This window comes from Crocuta crocuta, unplaced genomic scaffold (assembly GCF_008692635.1).
Source record: "Crocuta crocuta isolate KB4526 unplaced genomic scaffold, BGI_CrCroc_1.0 scaffold167, whole genome shotgun sequence".
NCBI lineage: Eukaryota > Metazoa > Chordata > Mammalia > Carnivora > Hyaenidae > Crocuta > Crocuta crocuta.
This window is the reverse complement of record NW_027532406.1, coordinates 2,067,992-2,084,842: the sequence shown is the minus strand read 5'-3', so window position 1 is coordinate 2,084,842 and position 16,851 is coordinate 2,067,992. Positions and strand designations below refer to the sequence as shown.

At 35.7% G+C, this 16,851-nt stretch overlaps 1 protein-coding gene and 1 non-coding gene across 5 annotated transcripts in view; one reads left to right on the top strand and one right to left on the bottom strand.

Annotated features, from left to right (window-relative positions):
- The window catches only part of ADK (adenosine kinase), a 498,350-nt gene that overhangs the window by 211,305 nt on the left and 270,194 nt on the right, over positions 1-16,851 (top strand). The window lies entirely within an intron of this gene.
- TRNAR-UCG (transfer RNA arginine (anticodon UCG)) lies at positions 2,539-2,623 on the bottom strand. Its single transcript has one exon. It is a non-coding gene; the product is annotated as a tRNA-Arg (tRNA).

Sequence of the window (16,851 nt, the reverse complement as noted above, 5' to 3'; positions counted from 1 at the left end):
AGTCAGACGCTTAACCGACTGAGCCACCCAGGAGCCCCTTAAGATTTTATTTTTAAGCAATCTCTACACCCAACATGGGGCTTGGACTCACAACCCCAAGATCAAGAGTCACATGTTCTTCTGACTGAGCCAGCCAGGTGCTCCTCCACTATAATTTTTACTCTTTCTTTCCAGAATGTACTATCCTATTATCCCCTCAGGTGAATTTAAGGATCATATTGATGTTTTCAAAATATCACATTGGAATTTATAGGTTCAGTGGAGAGAAATAACATTTTTATAATAAACATTTCAGAGTAGATGTTTGTCTTTTTTTTGTCCTACATCAAGATTATCATTTTAATTTCCTACTTTGTGTGTGTGTGTGTGTGTGTATATATATATAATATGTATGTATATTATATATATAATCTTCCTCTCTCTATATATATTACTTTGTAGAATATAGTAGAATAGTATAAGGAACACCATGTACCCATTATGTAGCTTCAAATAAGTATCAGCATTTAGCCAAACTTTTTTTTCTCATATGAGGTAAATCTCAATTATATTGTCACTTTATCTGTAAGACCTCAGATTGCCTTTCCAAGAATGACACTTTAAAAGAAGCATTTTACCTTAAAATATTAATTTCTTAATGTTATTTAATACTCAGTTCAGATTCAAATTTTCATCGTTTCAAAAATATACATTTGTGATATGTTTATTTGAATCAGGATCTAAATAAGATTTCGAACATTGCATTTACACTTTTTATCATTTAGTTAGTAATCCTGCTTCCCCCTTTTTAAATTGTTTTAAGAGAAACTGGGTTATTTGTAAAATATCTCACTCTTTGGATTTCATCAGTTGTTTCATGTTTAATATTTGCTTATAGTTAGACTACAGGTTTGTTTAGATGCAGCTTTTGTTTCTATAGGCAAAAATCTTAAAACTTATACTCTACTATTTTAATTATACCTCATTTGTAACACATCACATCTTTTTGTTCTACTTTTAGTGATATTAATATCGATCATTGAGTTCAGTGTGTTTTACAATAGATCATTAATGGTAGGTGAGAAAGTTTTTAAGTACATGTTTTAGTAGCTAAACATCTTACCAAACTCTCTTCACTATTTCTAATAATTTTTTAGCCAATCCTATTCAGGGGTCATTATAGAATAGGGGTTTTAACTTGGTCTTTGTAAAATTTCTGGATTCAAGCCATGGGGAGGTTATTTATACTTTCTGTGCCTCCGTTTCTTCATCTGTAAATGGGTGATTACAAGTTTACTTACCTCATATGGTTTATAATGAAGAGTGGATTTGTTTTCTGTAATATGCGGAAATTAAGTGGTTTGTAAATTTTCCTTTCCTTTGCAGATGTGACATTATCTTTTTACCTTTTTTGGTGTTTTTAATGCTTTATTTAATTTTAGGATGTAATTATACTGGTCATAAGACTGTTGAATAATGACAATGATAACATGCATCCTTCAATAACATTAATAGGTGCTATTTTGGGAGGCATTATTTTATTCTTGTTTTAAAAATGCCATTTATCTCTTTTTTGCTATCTTTTGATTTGTTATTAAGACACAATTCATCAGATACCTGTAGAATATCTACATATGTGTCAAGTGCTAGGGATGCATTGGTGAGCAAAACATAAAATTGCTGCCTTCTTGGACCTCATATTTTAGTGGAAGGGAGAAATATAGTGAATGTAATATATGAGGAAATTAGAAGATAATAATGAATAGGGATAAAAAGTAGAATGTGGTATTGGGAATATTGGAACAAAAAAGCATTTCCCAATATTAAATGGGGTGTGTGGGAACAGTTTCCTTTAGAAGATGAGATTTGAATATAGACTTTCATTCAAGACGAGGGAAGAGCCATCTGGCTAGCTGGGGAAATCTAGTCTAGTAGAGATGTCAGCAGTTGCTAAGGGAGAGCATGCTTGGCATGTTTTAAAATCCTGCAAGGAGTTGAGTTTGGTTGGGGCAGAATATGACAAGTGCAGGGAATTGAACTTAAAGAGGCAGCAGGAGTTAAAGGAGATTGACTTGATCCTATAGGGCCTCATAGACTAAAAACTTTTGCTCCTTTTTTTAGGTTTGTTTATTTATTTTGAGAGAGAGAGCGAGCAAAAGCAGGGAGGGGCAGAGAGAAGGGGAGAGAGAGAGAGAGAGAGAGAGAGAGAGAGAGAGAGAATCCCAAGCAGGCTCCACCGGCTGTGCTGAGCCCAAGGTGGGGCTTGATCTCACAACCATGAGATCATAACCTGAGCCGAAATCAAGAGTCAGACACTTAAACCGACTGAACCACCCAGGAACCTCATTTTTGCTTCTTAATGAGTGATATGTAGAGCATGGCGAGATTTAAGCAAAGGAATGGCATTCACTGACATTTTATTTTATTATTATTATTTTTTTTATATTTTACTTATTTTTGAGAGAGAGATAGAGGCAGCATGAGCAGAGGAGGGTCAGAGAGAGACACACACACAGAATGTGAAGCAGGCTGCAGGCTCTGAGCCAGCTGTCAGCACAGAGCCCGATGTGGGGCTCGAACCCACGAACCGTGAAATCATGACCTGAGCCGAAGTCAGACGCTCAACCGACTGAGCCACCCAGGCGCCCCCATTCACTGACATTTTAAAAGGAAAATGTCAAGGATGGAAGCAAGGAGATTAGGAAACTATTGCAACAATCCAGACAAGAGGTTCTGATAACTTAGATGGTTGGTAGCAGTGAAATTAATGAAAAGTTTTTGGGAAAAAAGTAGTTAAAATCTGGAAATAATGTAAGGATAGAACCAATAAGCTCTTTAAAAGGACTGGATGTGGGATGTGAATAACACCTAATTGATCTTATTTCCCCTACTTTTATATGTAATATAAAATCCTTCTATATACAGTAGCAAAAGTGATCCTCAAGTTTGATAATTTTGCTTTTTTGTTTAAAACCCTTCAGTGACATCCTTTTGCGCCCTGAATAAAATTTATTCTCCTCCCCATAGCCAATAAGGTATACATGGTCTGAACTTGGATATTTTTCCAAACTTAGCTACTCTCCATCTACTCCACTGAGATTTAGCCACACTGCTTTTCAGTTTTTTGAATATGCCAACCTCTTTCTTGCCTCGGAAAATTTTGCGCTTGGTGTTTCTGTTTGAAAAAAATTCTCCAACCCCTAAGCTCACTCTATCTGATTAGCTCATTTGCATGTTTTATGTCTCAGTTTAAATGTCCTTAGAAGGTCTATTTAAAGTAGATACTTTTCCTTGCCTCTCTCATCTATTTTCCTCAGCCATTTGTTTTTTTTCTTCATAGCATTTCTTATAATTATTTTTCTGTTTAATGTTTTTGTTTGTTTCACGTTTTGCTTTGTGTGGAATCCCCATGAGATAGGGACATAATTTTGTGTTCCAGTGCCAGCATGGTGCCTGGCCCATAGACCCATTCAAAATAGCTTTAGATCTGATTGACTGATGACATTAATGAGCAAACGAATAAACAGTATATTTATATTATATGCTAGGGTAGCAGCCCTCGACATTACACCTAACAGATTTCAGTTCAGTCTTGTTATTTTGACATTCTCCATCTTTAATAAGCACTACTGTTTATTGTAAGATAGTCATAAGTGATTCTTTATCACTAGAAGAATATTTCCTTATTGAAGTTCATTTGGTTATTGTCTGTGTAAATTCTTGCATTTCAGCAGACAACAGACAGTTATGTTACTTGTCAAGGAGGTGTGTCAAAGGAAATCTGAAACAGTACCTTCGAAGATGTCCCCTACCCTCACCCTGTTTTTTCCTTATCCTAAAGTAAGAAAGGGAAAAAGAGAAATCTATGGTGTGAGTTCAGGTTTACTACCAAAAGTGTTTAAGAAAGGGTCCTGTTACCATGACAACAAATGCATGAATTTCAAGAGGAAAATTTTCAGCATATGGTACTGACAAAATTGTAGCATTCCTATTCTCTTAGCATAGAATTGCTCTTTGTCAAGTTAAAAAATATATTCTGAAAACCCCTGTTAAAATTTTTAAATGTTTCTGCTACTGTTTTCAAGTCATTTATTCTTGACTTAAAATTACCAAAAGAACATACTTTCATAATTCTGCCACACAGAAGATTAAGTATATGATTTAACATTAAAAATTATTTTTTAATCTGTACCAGATCTTTGCTTAAATGATATATAAAATGGTAAACAGTTTAATGTATTGAGAGTTTTTGACAATGGAAAACGACCTGCCACTTTATAGATTCCTTTGCCTTAAATGCTTTCTAACTCCAGTGGAGGAAAGCTGTTAAGCTTTAAGTGCTCTGTCATATTTTCAGGCTTTTATAGTAGAAGAGAACAGCAGTGAGCAATGATGATGTAAAACGATGGCAGGTAGACTTAAAACACCATAAAGCACAGACGATTGTATGTAATGCCTTGAATTGAATCCTTTTTGAATGAAATGATCAGCCATATGTGCCACCCGTATGGACCCTGTAAGAAGAGGAGAAGAAATGTGCCCTAATGCTAACTGTGCATGAAATTGCAGTGTTAGGAGATATTGACCAGATGTTTCAATCTCAACAAATAGCTTGTTATGTGACTGAGTGAAAATATCTTTGCTGCTTTGATCACATACACCTTGAAGGAAGGGGTAATTTAATAGAGGCTGTCATAGTTCATCATTGTCAATAAACTTTGACTTGACCTTTGCCTTATGTTTTTGATGTTGCTGCTGATAGGTGTTGATGGGCAGATGTTTACTGCCTTGAGGGATTTTGCTTTTTACAACGCGTATGTTAGAAAGTAAAGGAAAAGGATTTTTCTCAATTCTTTTTTTGCTCTTTGGTTGTTAGTTGGCATCCTTCTCTGTGGATTTTGTAGAATTTCAGGGCAAATATATCCCAGTGACACTCTTACTTCTAAAGACCACTGTGCTTTCTCTCTAAAGGTTTCTTACTTTCCTCACCTCTCTGTCCCAGTTTTAATTGGCCATGATAAAGTTCTGTTTAGATTTTTTTCTTGATGTACATACAGTATATTCTTCAGTTCTTTTCATAGCTGGATGTGATGGATGTTTTAGAAGATCACCATTATTTTCTGACTTTTACAATTAAGGACAATAATCAGAGAAATTAAGTTATTTCTGCAAGTTCACACAGTGACTCTTTTTCAAGATGGTTCTATGTCTGAGGTCTGATGACACCCATTCCATGATTTTCTTCACTTTCCTTTCTTTCCTCATATCTAAAGCCTCATACAGCTTTGAGTTCTGCCACTGACCTACCGTCTCTACTTCTTCACCTGTGAATTGGAATAGTATTTACCTCATGTATGGTGGTTAAGATTAACTGAGAGGTAACTTAGTAAGCAAAGAAGTAGCATAATGGCAGACATTAGTGAGTACTCACTAATTTAGCTCTTGACTATATTGTTTTTTCTAAATCACCTTTGGCTAATTATAGTTTTTTAAGCTAATTTTGAGGTTATATTTGGTTTCCATGCAGTTTTTCCTAAGTTGCTAGGGGAAATATTTGGAATATATGCAAAAAATCATAATATAATTTTAGAAATTAATTTTAAGTTATATTAAATATATGGGTGAAAAAAATGTCCTTTAAACTCCACAGCACCTATTCCTACAGTCTCCTTTAATTTGAAGTTGCTTGAGGCTTAGGGGAGGGAAATGTATTCTTGTACCCTTCTAGGGTCCCTGGCTGGGTCTGAAAATTAAACTGACAACAGAAACCGATTATTTAATATAAGTTTGATGTGACCCAGAGCCTTCAGTAGGAAATGAAGAATTGAAGAAACAGTTTGACCTGAGTGTTTTTATGCTACCCTTGATAAATAGTGGGAAATTTTGTAGAAACATGATAGGTCAGAGAGAATGAGGCAAGTGTAGTAAAACTGGGGCAAATTTCGCAAGGCCTTTTTGTTGAGAGTCTTCTGGTCCTTTTATCTTTGGAGATGAGGATGCCCTTTTCCTCCAGGTATATGGAGAGTATTTCTCACATGAGGGTTTTATGACTTGTTTCAGGGAAGAAGGGGAGGAAGGTCAGAGTGACTGTCCTGCTTCTGCTATTTTTTTAAATTCCTTCAACCAAAGTGCCATAGCTTGGAGTACTGTGTCCTAAACCCCATCATCCTATTGCCACATACATTTTCAACATTATTTCATTATATAAGGGAATTTAGTAATTCATTTAATGTTGTGGAAGTGCTATATTGAATTCTGTTTCTAAAGATATTTTCCAGGGTTTTTTTTTTTTTTTTTAAAGATCTGATTTGGGGCGCCTGGGTAGCTTAGTCGGTTAAGCGTCCGACTTTTGCTTAGGTCATGATCTCGTGGTTAGTGGGTTCGAGCCCCGCGTCGGGCTCTGTAGTGACTGCCAGCTCAGAGCCTGGAGCCTGTTTCGGAGTCTGTGACTCCCTCTCTCTCTGACCCTCCCCTGCTCACGCTGTCTCTCTCTCTCTCCTAGAAATAAATAAAACATTAAAAAAAATTTAAAGATCTGATTATTCCTTAAGAGATCTTTTTATTCTTATATAAAAGATTTTATTGTATATAAGCAAGAAATTAAAGGAAAAGTACGCATGGTTTTTAAAATCTTGGAGGACTGTTGAGTAGAATGTATTTATTCTAATCCATTTATTAGAAATCTTGTTGCTTAAACGCTTCTGGTGAAGGTCAGATTGAAGGCTTCTGGTGAAGGTCAGCCTTTTATAACATATTGCAGGTACTGTGTTATTTTTTTATCACCTAATTTTGGAGACCTTTGGAAATAAATTTAGGCTACTTGTTTTTGATCATTAAATAAACCAGTAACAGTTTCAGGTAATACGTTATTTTAAAAACATTTATATAGTATTTTTATTATAGATTAATAGTTTTGGATTAAGTGGTTTTCTTGGTTAATTTCGTACAGTTTTATAAATTTGTTCCTTTTTTGCTTACGAAGAAAAAGACTTCCTCTCTGGTTGTAGCCGAGTTTTCCCTGTACCTTCCCCTCATACCCTTCTTTTTGGTGTGGGTGGCCTAGTCCCTTTTCAGAATCTGATGAAATCTGTGAATCCTTTCCTCTGAAAAATATGTCAAAGTTTCCTTACAGTTTCTGGGAGTTCATAGATTACCCCTTCCTCCCACACGTGCCTTGACCTGATAGGGGCCCATGAACCTCAGGCAGGCTACAAATCTCTTTAGAAAATAAAATCCAAACTCCTTAGATTTCTAAATGTTTAACAATTTATCTTAGAAATAACGGTAACAATAGTGTTATGTCAATATAATAATTTCAATAGTAGTAATTATAATAATAGTTAAAATTCATTCTGTGCCAAATTTGTCAGGTCCTGTGCTGAACCTTTAACCTGGATTAATGCTGATATTAATGATATCCCTATGTGGAATATATTAAGTATGCATTTATTATGTGCTTTAGAAAATACTGTATCTTTAGAATACAAATTTAAGGAGGAGATTATATGCATTTTTATTCTAAGATTTTTTTTTTATTCATCTTTATTCATTCTATTTATAAGGTACCCAAACCTTTTTGGAAAACTGAATTACTTTTAGTTCTCTATGCCAACAGTCTCCTTTTTGCTTCTGTCGTATTTCTTTTTGTGAAAACTCCCTATACTTCCCCAAGACCTACCATGTCCCCTAACTCCTACAAGTTTCAGCTTGGACATAGTTTCTTATATTTTCCTTAGGAAATCTTCTTTGGCTACTTCACTTCCATGTGCTGCAGTAGCTCTTGCACTCGCATGCTCTCACTCTCTCTCTAATATTAAATAGTAACATAGTTTTTTTATTGAAATATAATTGACATAGAATGTTATATTAGTTTCCAGTATACAGCATAGTGATTCAACAATCTATTCATGACTTAGTGCTTACAATAAGAAGTGTGATCATCATCTGTCACCATACAATGTTATATCAATATTATTGACTCTTTTCCTTTTTCTGTACTTTTCATCTCCATGACTTATTTATTTTTATAACTGGAAATTCATACTACTTAATTTCTTTTATCCATTTCATCCATCCCTTCACCCTGCTTCCCTCTGACAACCACCAGTTTTCTGTATTTAAGAATTTTGTTTTTTGGAGCACCTGGGTGGTTCAGTCCAGTTGAGCTGCTGACTCTTGGTTTCAGCTCAGGTCATGATCTCATGGCTCATGAGATCTATCCCTGTGTCGGGCTTTGCACTGACAGTGTGGAGCCTACTTGAGATTCTCTCTACCCCTGTCTCCCTCAGTTTCTCTCCTGCTTCTCTCTCCCTCTTTTAATTAATTTTTAAAAAGAATTTTATTTTTTCCTTTGTTCATTTATTTGTTTTGCTTTTTAGATTCCACATATAAGTAAATATGGTATTTGTCTTAATCTGTCTGACTTATTCACTTAGCATAATACACTCTGAGTCTATTCATGTTACTGCAGATAGCAAGATCACATTTGCTTTATGGCTGATTAATACTCCATTATATGTATTTATATCCATTCATCTATTGATGGGCATTTGGGTTACTTCCATATGTTGGCTATGTAAATAATGCTGCAGAAAACCTAGAAGTACATATATATTTTTCAGTTAATCTTTGGGTAAATACCCAGTAGTGGATTTACTGGATCATGTGATACTTATATTTTTAATATTTTGAGGAACTGCCTACTGTTTTTCACAGTGATTGAACCAACTTACGTTCCCACCAACAGTGCATGAGGATTCCCTTTTCTCTGCATCCTTGCCAACTCTTGTCTTTATAATACTAGACATTCTGTATGGTGTGAGGTGTTATCTCATGTGGTTTTGATTTGCATTTCCCTACTTAGTGATGTTACACATCTTTTCATATGTCTGTTGGTCATCTATATATGTCTGTCTATGTATTTCTCTGGAAATTTCCTTGGAAAAATGTCTGTTCAGGTCCTCTGCCCATGTTTTAATTGGATTGTTTGGGGTTTTTTGGTGTTGAGTTGTATAAATTCATTATATATTTTGCATATTAACCATCAGATATATCATGTGTATATATACATGCTGCCATTCAGTAGGTTATTCTTTTTGTTTTGTTGATGGTTCCTTTTGTTGTGCAGATGTTCTTTATTTTGGCGTAGTCTCAATAGTTTATTTTTCCCTGTGTTTCTCTTGCCTGAGGAGCCATATCCACAAATATGTTGCTACGGCCAATGTACAAAAAATTACTGCACTGTAGGGCAGGACTTGCTCCCTGTACATAGGCTAATAGGCTCACTTGGCAAAAAGTGTAGGTGGTCTTACTTTTCCCCTCTTCAGGCCAGGGGCCATTTTGGAGTGGGGCCTGTCCTTGCAGGCGCGTCCTGCAGGGTGTGGTGGGGCAAGAGCCACCCTGGAAGGACTAGCTCCACAAGCACACTGGGTTGGGCACTAGAGCTAGTCAGGTAGTTGGAGGGTGTTGGCTCTGGCTTTTGTGGGTACCCATAAAAGGCTGAGGGGGGAAGAAGAGACGTGGTGCCCAAGAAAATTCTTCTGTAGATCCTTGTCTCTCAGGCACACGTTCTAACATTAGTCAATATATCTCCTTCAAGGTGCTTTTTAGACTACTGGCTTCTGTGCTGTGTCTTGGGCTGAACTATTCAGTATACTGGCTCTTTAAGGGTGCGGACTCAGTTTCCTATTTCCCTCTGACTTTCCTGAAGTTAAGGCCCACTGTTTTTCAAAGCCAGACATTACGGGGAGTTGTCTTCCCAGGGTGAGCCCCTAGGGCCATGGGTGCCTGGTGTGAGGTTTAATTTCACTTACCTTTCTGTGCTTGTATTGTCCCTCTCATTTATGGCTAGTCACACAGGGGATTTGGTTACCAAGCATGTCTCCACCTCTCCTACCCTTTTCAATGTGGCCTTCTTTCTGGGATCCTCAGGATCTTCCTATTCCACCATCTTCCCCAAAACTCCTCAATGATAATGTACTTTTTGGGTAATTTTTGTATAACACTAAAAAGCTTAGAAGATTATGCCTTCATTCATTCATTTATTTGACAGATATTTAAGTATATAGGATGTGGAAGCACCCTTCTGGATGTATAAATGTTTTTTAGGCCTTCAAAGAAGCCAAGAAAACAAGTGTGTTGAACAGGAAATTATAATTAAGTGGCATTGGTTTTATAATGGGATTGATACACTTTGCTGTAACAACATAAAACGTAGGCTTATCCAAGAAAGTGAAATTTATAACCTAAGCTAGAAAGCAAGAAATAAAATATGAATGGGATGAAAATATGAATGGAATGGCACTGAAACATTGTTTTCCAGAGAGTGAATGCCATTAGATGAACTTGGAGAGGCAGTTGATGGTTCAGTCATAAAATTGTTTATGTTTGAACTCTGCTCAAGAGAAATGGGTAACTATTGAAGGAGATTTTTGAAAGATAACTTAAAATGTAGTAAATTGGAGGGAAGCAGTACTGAAAGCACTTAAATTTTACCCATGAAACTAATATAATACCATTAACTGAAATTAAAATAAAAACATAAAAGAAATAATAAAATCAATATAAACACACACACAAGAACTCAAGGCAGGGAGATGAGTTAAGGAGCTTTTGCAAATGGTTATGGGAGTTGAGTGAGGAGAAGAATGAGGCATGATTGCTAATGGACACAGGTTTTCTTTTGGATTGATGAGATGTCCTAGAGTTAGATAGTGGTGATGGCTGCACAGACTTGTGAATATATAGGAAACAACTGAACTATACTCTTCAAAGTGGTAGTTTTTATGGTATGTGAGTGTATTTCAACAACAACAAAAAAATTAGAGAAGCTTTCACAGTACTCTAGTTGAGATTAAATGATGGGTTTACACTAAGGTGGTGGTAATGGAGATAGAAGTAGAAATGTGTAGATTTAGTGGCAAAATAGGGTTCATTGACATTTGGATATTAGGTCACTAATCTGAAGACAGGTCTAAACTAAAAATAGAGATGAGGAGTCTCAGCATATAGATGGAACTTTAAACCATAGGGATAGATTAGATCAAATCCAGAAAAAGTGTACCAGGTAGAAAGAGCAGGTAATCCTTGCAGAACAACAAGGGCTAGGGAAAATGAAAGAAGCCTACAAAAGAGATAGAGAAATGCTGCTTTATCCATTATTTACTATAGTAATGTCCAGCAACTGGTAGGTGATTACAAATATTAATGGAATGAGTTGAATGAAATTAGACTAAGAGTTGTTTGTTTGTTTGTTTTTTATCATTCTCAGTGCCTGCCCTGTCATTATCATCATCAATACTGCTTAACAGGAAGTACTGTAGGCAGTTTGCTTACATTATCTTATTCAATTTTGACAATAATTCTGTAAGAATAAAATCTCTGATGGAGTGTGTAATTTACTCTTATACAACTGGAGAAATTTATATATATCTGGGTCTAAAGCTTATGCTTTTTTCTTAACCAGGCCAAAGTTTCCTAAAATCTCTTCTGAGAAATAAATGTTAACAGGTATTTAACAAGAAAAATAACTAAATATTTGTTGGGGATAATAGTGGACTATCGTGAATCAATTTTTATTAATAGGACACCTGCCAACAAGGAAAATGGAGCAGTTTTGTCAGGGAAGGAATATAACATGCTAGTTATTGAGGGAGAATGGATTCTTTAATAATATTTATGAGAATTTTGTGTTTCACTGTGTCACTTGGTAGCATGCCAGTCATCTGAGACAGTCAATCCTTTAAGCTATGTGACATATGCTGTGTTCCTAACCAACCACTTCAGTTTTGATTTCCTCATAAACCTTTGCAATCTACTTGTTGCAGTTACTTCCCAGTTTGACATTTAAATTCTTTTCATTTCCTGAAATTCCTCATTGGGCTTTCTCATGTAAAATTGCTTATCTTTGGCTTGTCCTGCAACTATTTTACTATCATTATTTTAGTGTCATTCTTCATTATTCTGTTATGAATTGAATTAAAGTATATAGCATTATCTTAGAAGTGACTGGCTCTTGAGCATCATTGTCAGTTATATTGTCCTAAATACTGCGTTAGGCGGCAAAGAGGAAATTCATCTGGAAGGTGAACTTAATAATACTAGAAATCTTTCTATATGTTGTTAAAGACTCTTGATATGAAATTTAATGCATCATTTTTCAGCACCTATTTAAATTTAGTTTTAAATTTTCTCCTCCTGCTTCCTTACCTTAATGAGGCATCATCTCTTATCATCTCATTCCTTTGTTCAGAAACCCTCATGTGCACCCTTCTACCTACAGAATGCGGCCTCAACTTCTTAAAGTGTCATTTACTGATGTAGCCTGCATCATTGTTTCTCATTAGTCTTCCCTCCCACATAGCACTCTGTCATTATACTCCTAATACTCCTTCTTTTCTCTTTTTCATTGTTTTTGTTAACACTATACTCTTTTGTTTCCCGATCTGTGTGCTAAGGCCCCGTGGGTGCTATAACAAACCCATGTTGGGTCCACAAAATATTTTAAATTTTCCAGCAAAACAGTGACATCTGTCAGAGCATGAACCACTAGCTTCAGACATTTCTGTTTTAACATGAGATTGCTACATTTCTTTGGTGGTATCACTTTCTTTACAACACTGGGGTTTTGATGGTAAAAAAACAAAAACAAAAAAAACTTAAGTACTGCACAAGAATCAGTGTAAAACAGGAAATGGGGTTGGTGACAATCAATCTGATTCCACGGTTTGAGTATTTTATAGTGCACGACATGTGCTAAATTGTTAGAAAATAAATAACTTACTAAGTTCTTTGTAACAAGCTACTTAATGAACAGAATTTCTTTTGCCTTAGGAACACCATGATAAAATCCCTAAGACAGGAAAGGAGGCATGTGCTCTATACCTCTCCTTTCTTTCCAGTTTATAACCATTTTTTAATATTATACCCATTCTTCACAGACTTATTGATTATGTCACCTGTCTCTAGATGCCTTTTCTGATCCCCTCAGCTAAAATAAATCTCCCTCCTGGGTCTTTTCTGTTGACATTCTGCCTTTACTATTGCTCTTAAAATTGAGCTAAACTAATTCACATATTTATTTAAAGTTACCAGGGGCACCTGGGTGGCTCAGTCAGTTAGGCATCCAACTTCATGATCTCACGTTCGTGGGTTTGAGCCCTGCGTCAGGCTCTGTGCTGACAGCTCAGAGCCTGGAGCCTGCTTCAGATTCTGTGTCTCCCTCTCTCTCTGCACCTCCCCCACTTACGCTCTGTCTCTCTCTCTCAAAAAATAAGAAATAAATAAATAAAAATAAAGTTACCAATTAGGGCCATGGCTTACTTCATCTCCAATTAAGTGTACTTACTTATAGCATAGTGTGAGCCCTTTCATTCTTTGTATAAAAGAGGTCCAACTGTAATAGTAAGTATCATTTACTGAACTAAATTGCGTGTTAGTCTGTTTCTACCACTTGAAACATACTTATAAGCTCATAGATTATATTATCTACATTTTATATTTGAAGAAATTGAGATTTAGCAATGTTGGCTTACTTCACACTGACATACCTCCCAACCATTGACTATCCTGGCTCCCTTTCTTTTACTGTTGATTCATAGGATCAGCTTTTTGATATCTTCAGAAATCCTATTGAGATACTGGTTGGAGTTGCAACAAATCTATGAATGAGTTTGGAGAGAATTGCTATCTTAAGAATATTAAGCTTTCTAACCCATGCATATAGTAAAGCTCTCCATTTATATAGGAATTTTTTTCCTCCTCAGCAAACTTTATACTGTTTTATCTATAGGTCTGGCACACATTTTCTTAAATTTTGTCTCAGTATGTTTCATTTTTTGATGCAATTGTGACAGTGTTTTCCTAATTTTAATTTTCAACTGTTCTTTGATAGTATATAGAATTACATTAGATTTTTGTATATTGATACTGAATCCTGAGATTTTGATAAACTCACTTTTTAATTCTAAAGCATTTGTGTAGATTCCATGTGATCTTGTTATATTCCTTAAACATGCACAGATTGGAATTAAGCCAGAGCCTCAAGAGTTATGATTTTAGCACAGTGCTCTTCTGAAACTCTTTTTCACAATTTCTAATCTCTAGGTTCTCCTTGAACACTTACCTCTATTCCCTCATTTCACTGAGAATGCCTGGCTCTGTTTGGCTTCTTTCTCCCTGCTCCACAGTCTGGAAATTGCCTACTGGCAGAGAGTCTACATGATGTAAGGGCTCACCTTGTTTCTTTTCTTTCAGAGATCACATTCCTGCTCTGCCTGTTGTCCAGTGTCTGAAAATTCTGTAGTTGTTTCCTTCTGGTTTTGTTTTCTAGTTATTTACAACATACACATAATCCTAGACCCTGCTACTCTTTCAGGGATTTAAGCTGGGTGTTTAAGGGTGTACTATACATACATAAACAAAGAGAAGCTGAGCAATTTGTTTTGGCTAAAAGGAACAGCATAATAAGAGGTTATGTAAAGGGTTGAATCTCTTTTCTGGAGAATCTGAAAATGTAGTCGTAGTGACTGTTAGGTACGCTATCATTTTCATCTTCATATCCTCTAGTAGACTCGTATTCAGTGTTTATTGACAGGATGCCAGAATGGTAAGAAACTGATTAGTTAGGTATTGGTAATGCATTGTGTTTGAGATGAAATTAGAGAAGTACTAAAATTTTAACAAAACTCTTAGCAAATTAATTTATAAACTTTTAAAAAATTTATCTATTTCAGCTTTCTGATTATACCATCTTTAATTACTCAGCTAGGTTATTAAGTGCTTTGGAGCAGTGAGCCTGGCTTCTCTTTGTTCTGTGTGTCTATTTCAGCCTAGTAAACTCTTACTTTGGATTGGTGGATTTAAGTAGAAATCACTGATCAAGAGTAAAGCTGTCACATTTTGTCAGTGTCCTGATATACTAATATCAGAAATAATCGAATGTCCACTAGTTTCCTGTGATGAAATATTCAATAATGCAATTATAACAAAATTGCTGAATATTTCTATTATTTTTCATTTGTCTTGCACATTTAAGTACTATTGATTGGTAATGGAGACAATTCAATTCATTTAAGTCCTAATTATGAAAAAATTAGAAGTCAGATTTTAGCCTGGTAGTGAGTTGATATTACCCCTTTATCAGAATATAGTTTGAACATGTAAACTTTGATTTAATTATGCTTGATTACATTATAATGGATTCACTTTCAATGAATGAAGTTTGCTATTATTTTGATGGCGTATTAAGTTATTTAATCATATTACAATTTGTTATTGATTTTGTTTTTGTATTTTACTACATAAAACAGGCATGGTTGCTTATTTAATTGTGCTTTTTACATGAATGAAAATAACATATATCCATTCAACCACTAATAGACACTTACGTTGCTTCTGTATCTTAGCTATTGTAAATAATGCTGCTATGAACAAGAGGCTGCAGATACCTTTTTGAGTTATTGTTTTCATTTTTTTAAATGTTTTATTATTTCTGAGAGAGAGAAAGACAGCATGAGCAGGGAAGGGTCAGAGAGAGAGGGAGGTACAGAATCCGAAACAGGCTCCAGGCTCTGAGCTAGCTGTCAGCACAGAGCCTGACATGGGATGCTCGAACCCACGAACTGTGAGATCATGACCTGAGCCGAAGTCAGACGCTTAACCAACTGAGCCACCCAGGCACCCCTCATTTCTTTTGGATATATTCTCAGAATAGAATTGCTAGATCATATGGTAGTTTTATTTTTAACTTTTTTTTTTTTACTTTCCTTTCTTTTTCTTTTTTTTTAAGTAATCACTATACCTAACATGGGCCTTAAACTCATGAGAAATCAAGAGTCATGTGCTCTACCAACAAAACCAGGCAGGCACCCCCTATTTTTACTTTTTTGAGGAACTCCAGACTGTTTTCCATAGTAGCTATACCAATTTACATTCCCACCATTGGTACATAAGGGTTCCCTTTTCTCCACATCCATACCATTATTGTTATATCTTGTCTTTTTGATGATGGACATTCTAACAGGCATGAGGTGATATCTCATTGTGGTTTTAATTTCCATTTCTTTAATGATTAATGGTGTTGAGCATCATTTCATGTACGTATTGGCCGTTCATATATTTTCTTCTGAAAAAAGTCGATTGAGGTCCTTTGCCTATTTTATTTTTTTAAAGATTTTTTAAAAGTTTATTTATTTTTGAGAGAGAGAGAGAGCGAGCACAAGTGAGGCATGGGCAGAGAGGGATGGAGAGAATCCCAAGCAGGCTCTACACTGTGAGCACAGTGTCCGACATGGGGCTCAGTCCCGAGACTGTGAGGTCATGACCTGAGCCAAAATCAAGACTTGAATGCTCAACTGACAGAGCCACCCAGCTGCCACACTTCCTTTGCCCATTTGAAATCTGATTATTTGGGGGTGCCTGGGTGGCTCAGTCAGTTAAGTATCTGACTTTGGCTCAGGTAATGATCTCACAGTTTGTGGGTTCGAGCCCTGTGTCAGGCTCTGTGCTGATAGCTCAGAGTCTGGAGCGTGCTTGGGATCCTGTGTCTCCCTCTCTCTCTGCTCTGCCCCTAATCTTGCTCTGTCTCTTTCTCTCAAAAATGAGTAAACATTTAACAATTTTTTTAATTAAAAAATAAATTTGATTATTTCCAGATTCCATCTTGTTATTGATTTCTAGTTTCATGCCATTTTGGTCAAAGAAGATACTTGATATGATTTCAGTCTTATTGAATTTGCTAAGACTTTGTTTTGTGGTCTAACATATGAACTATCCTAGAAAATACTGTATCTGCCCTTGAAAAGAATGTATATTCTGCTGATTCTTTAATAGAATATTCTATATATGTCTGTTAGGTGCATTTGGTGTATGCTT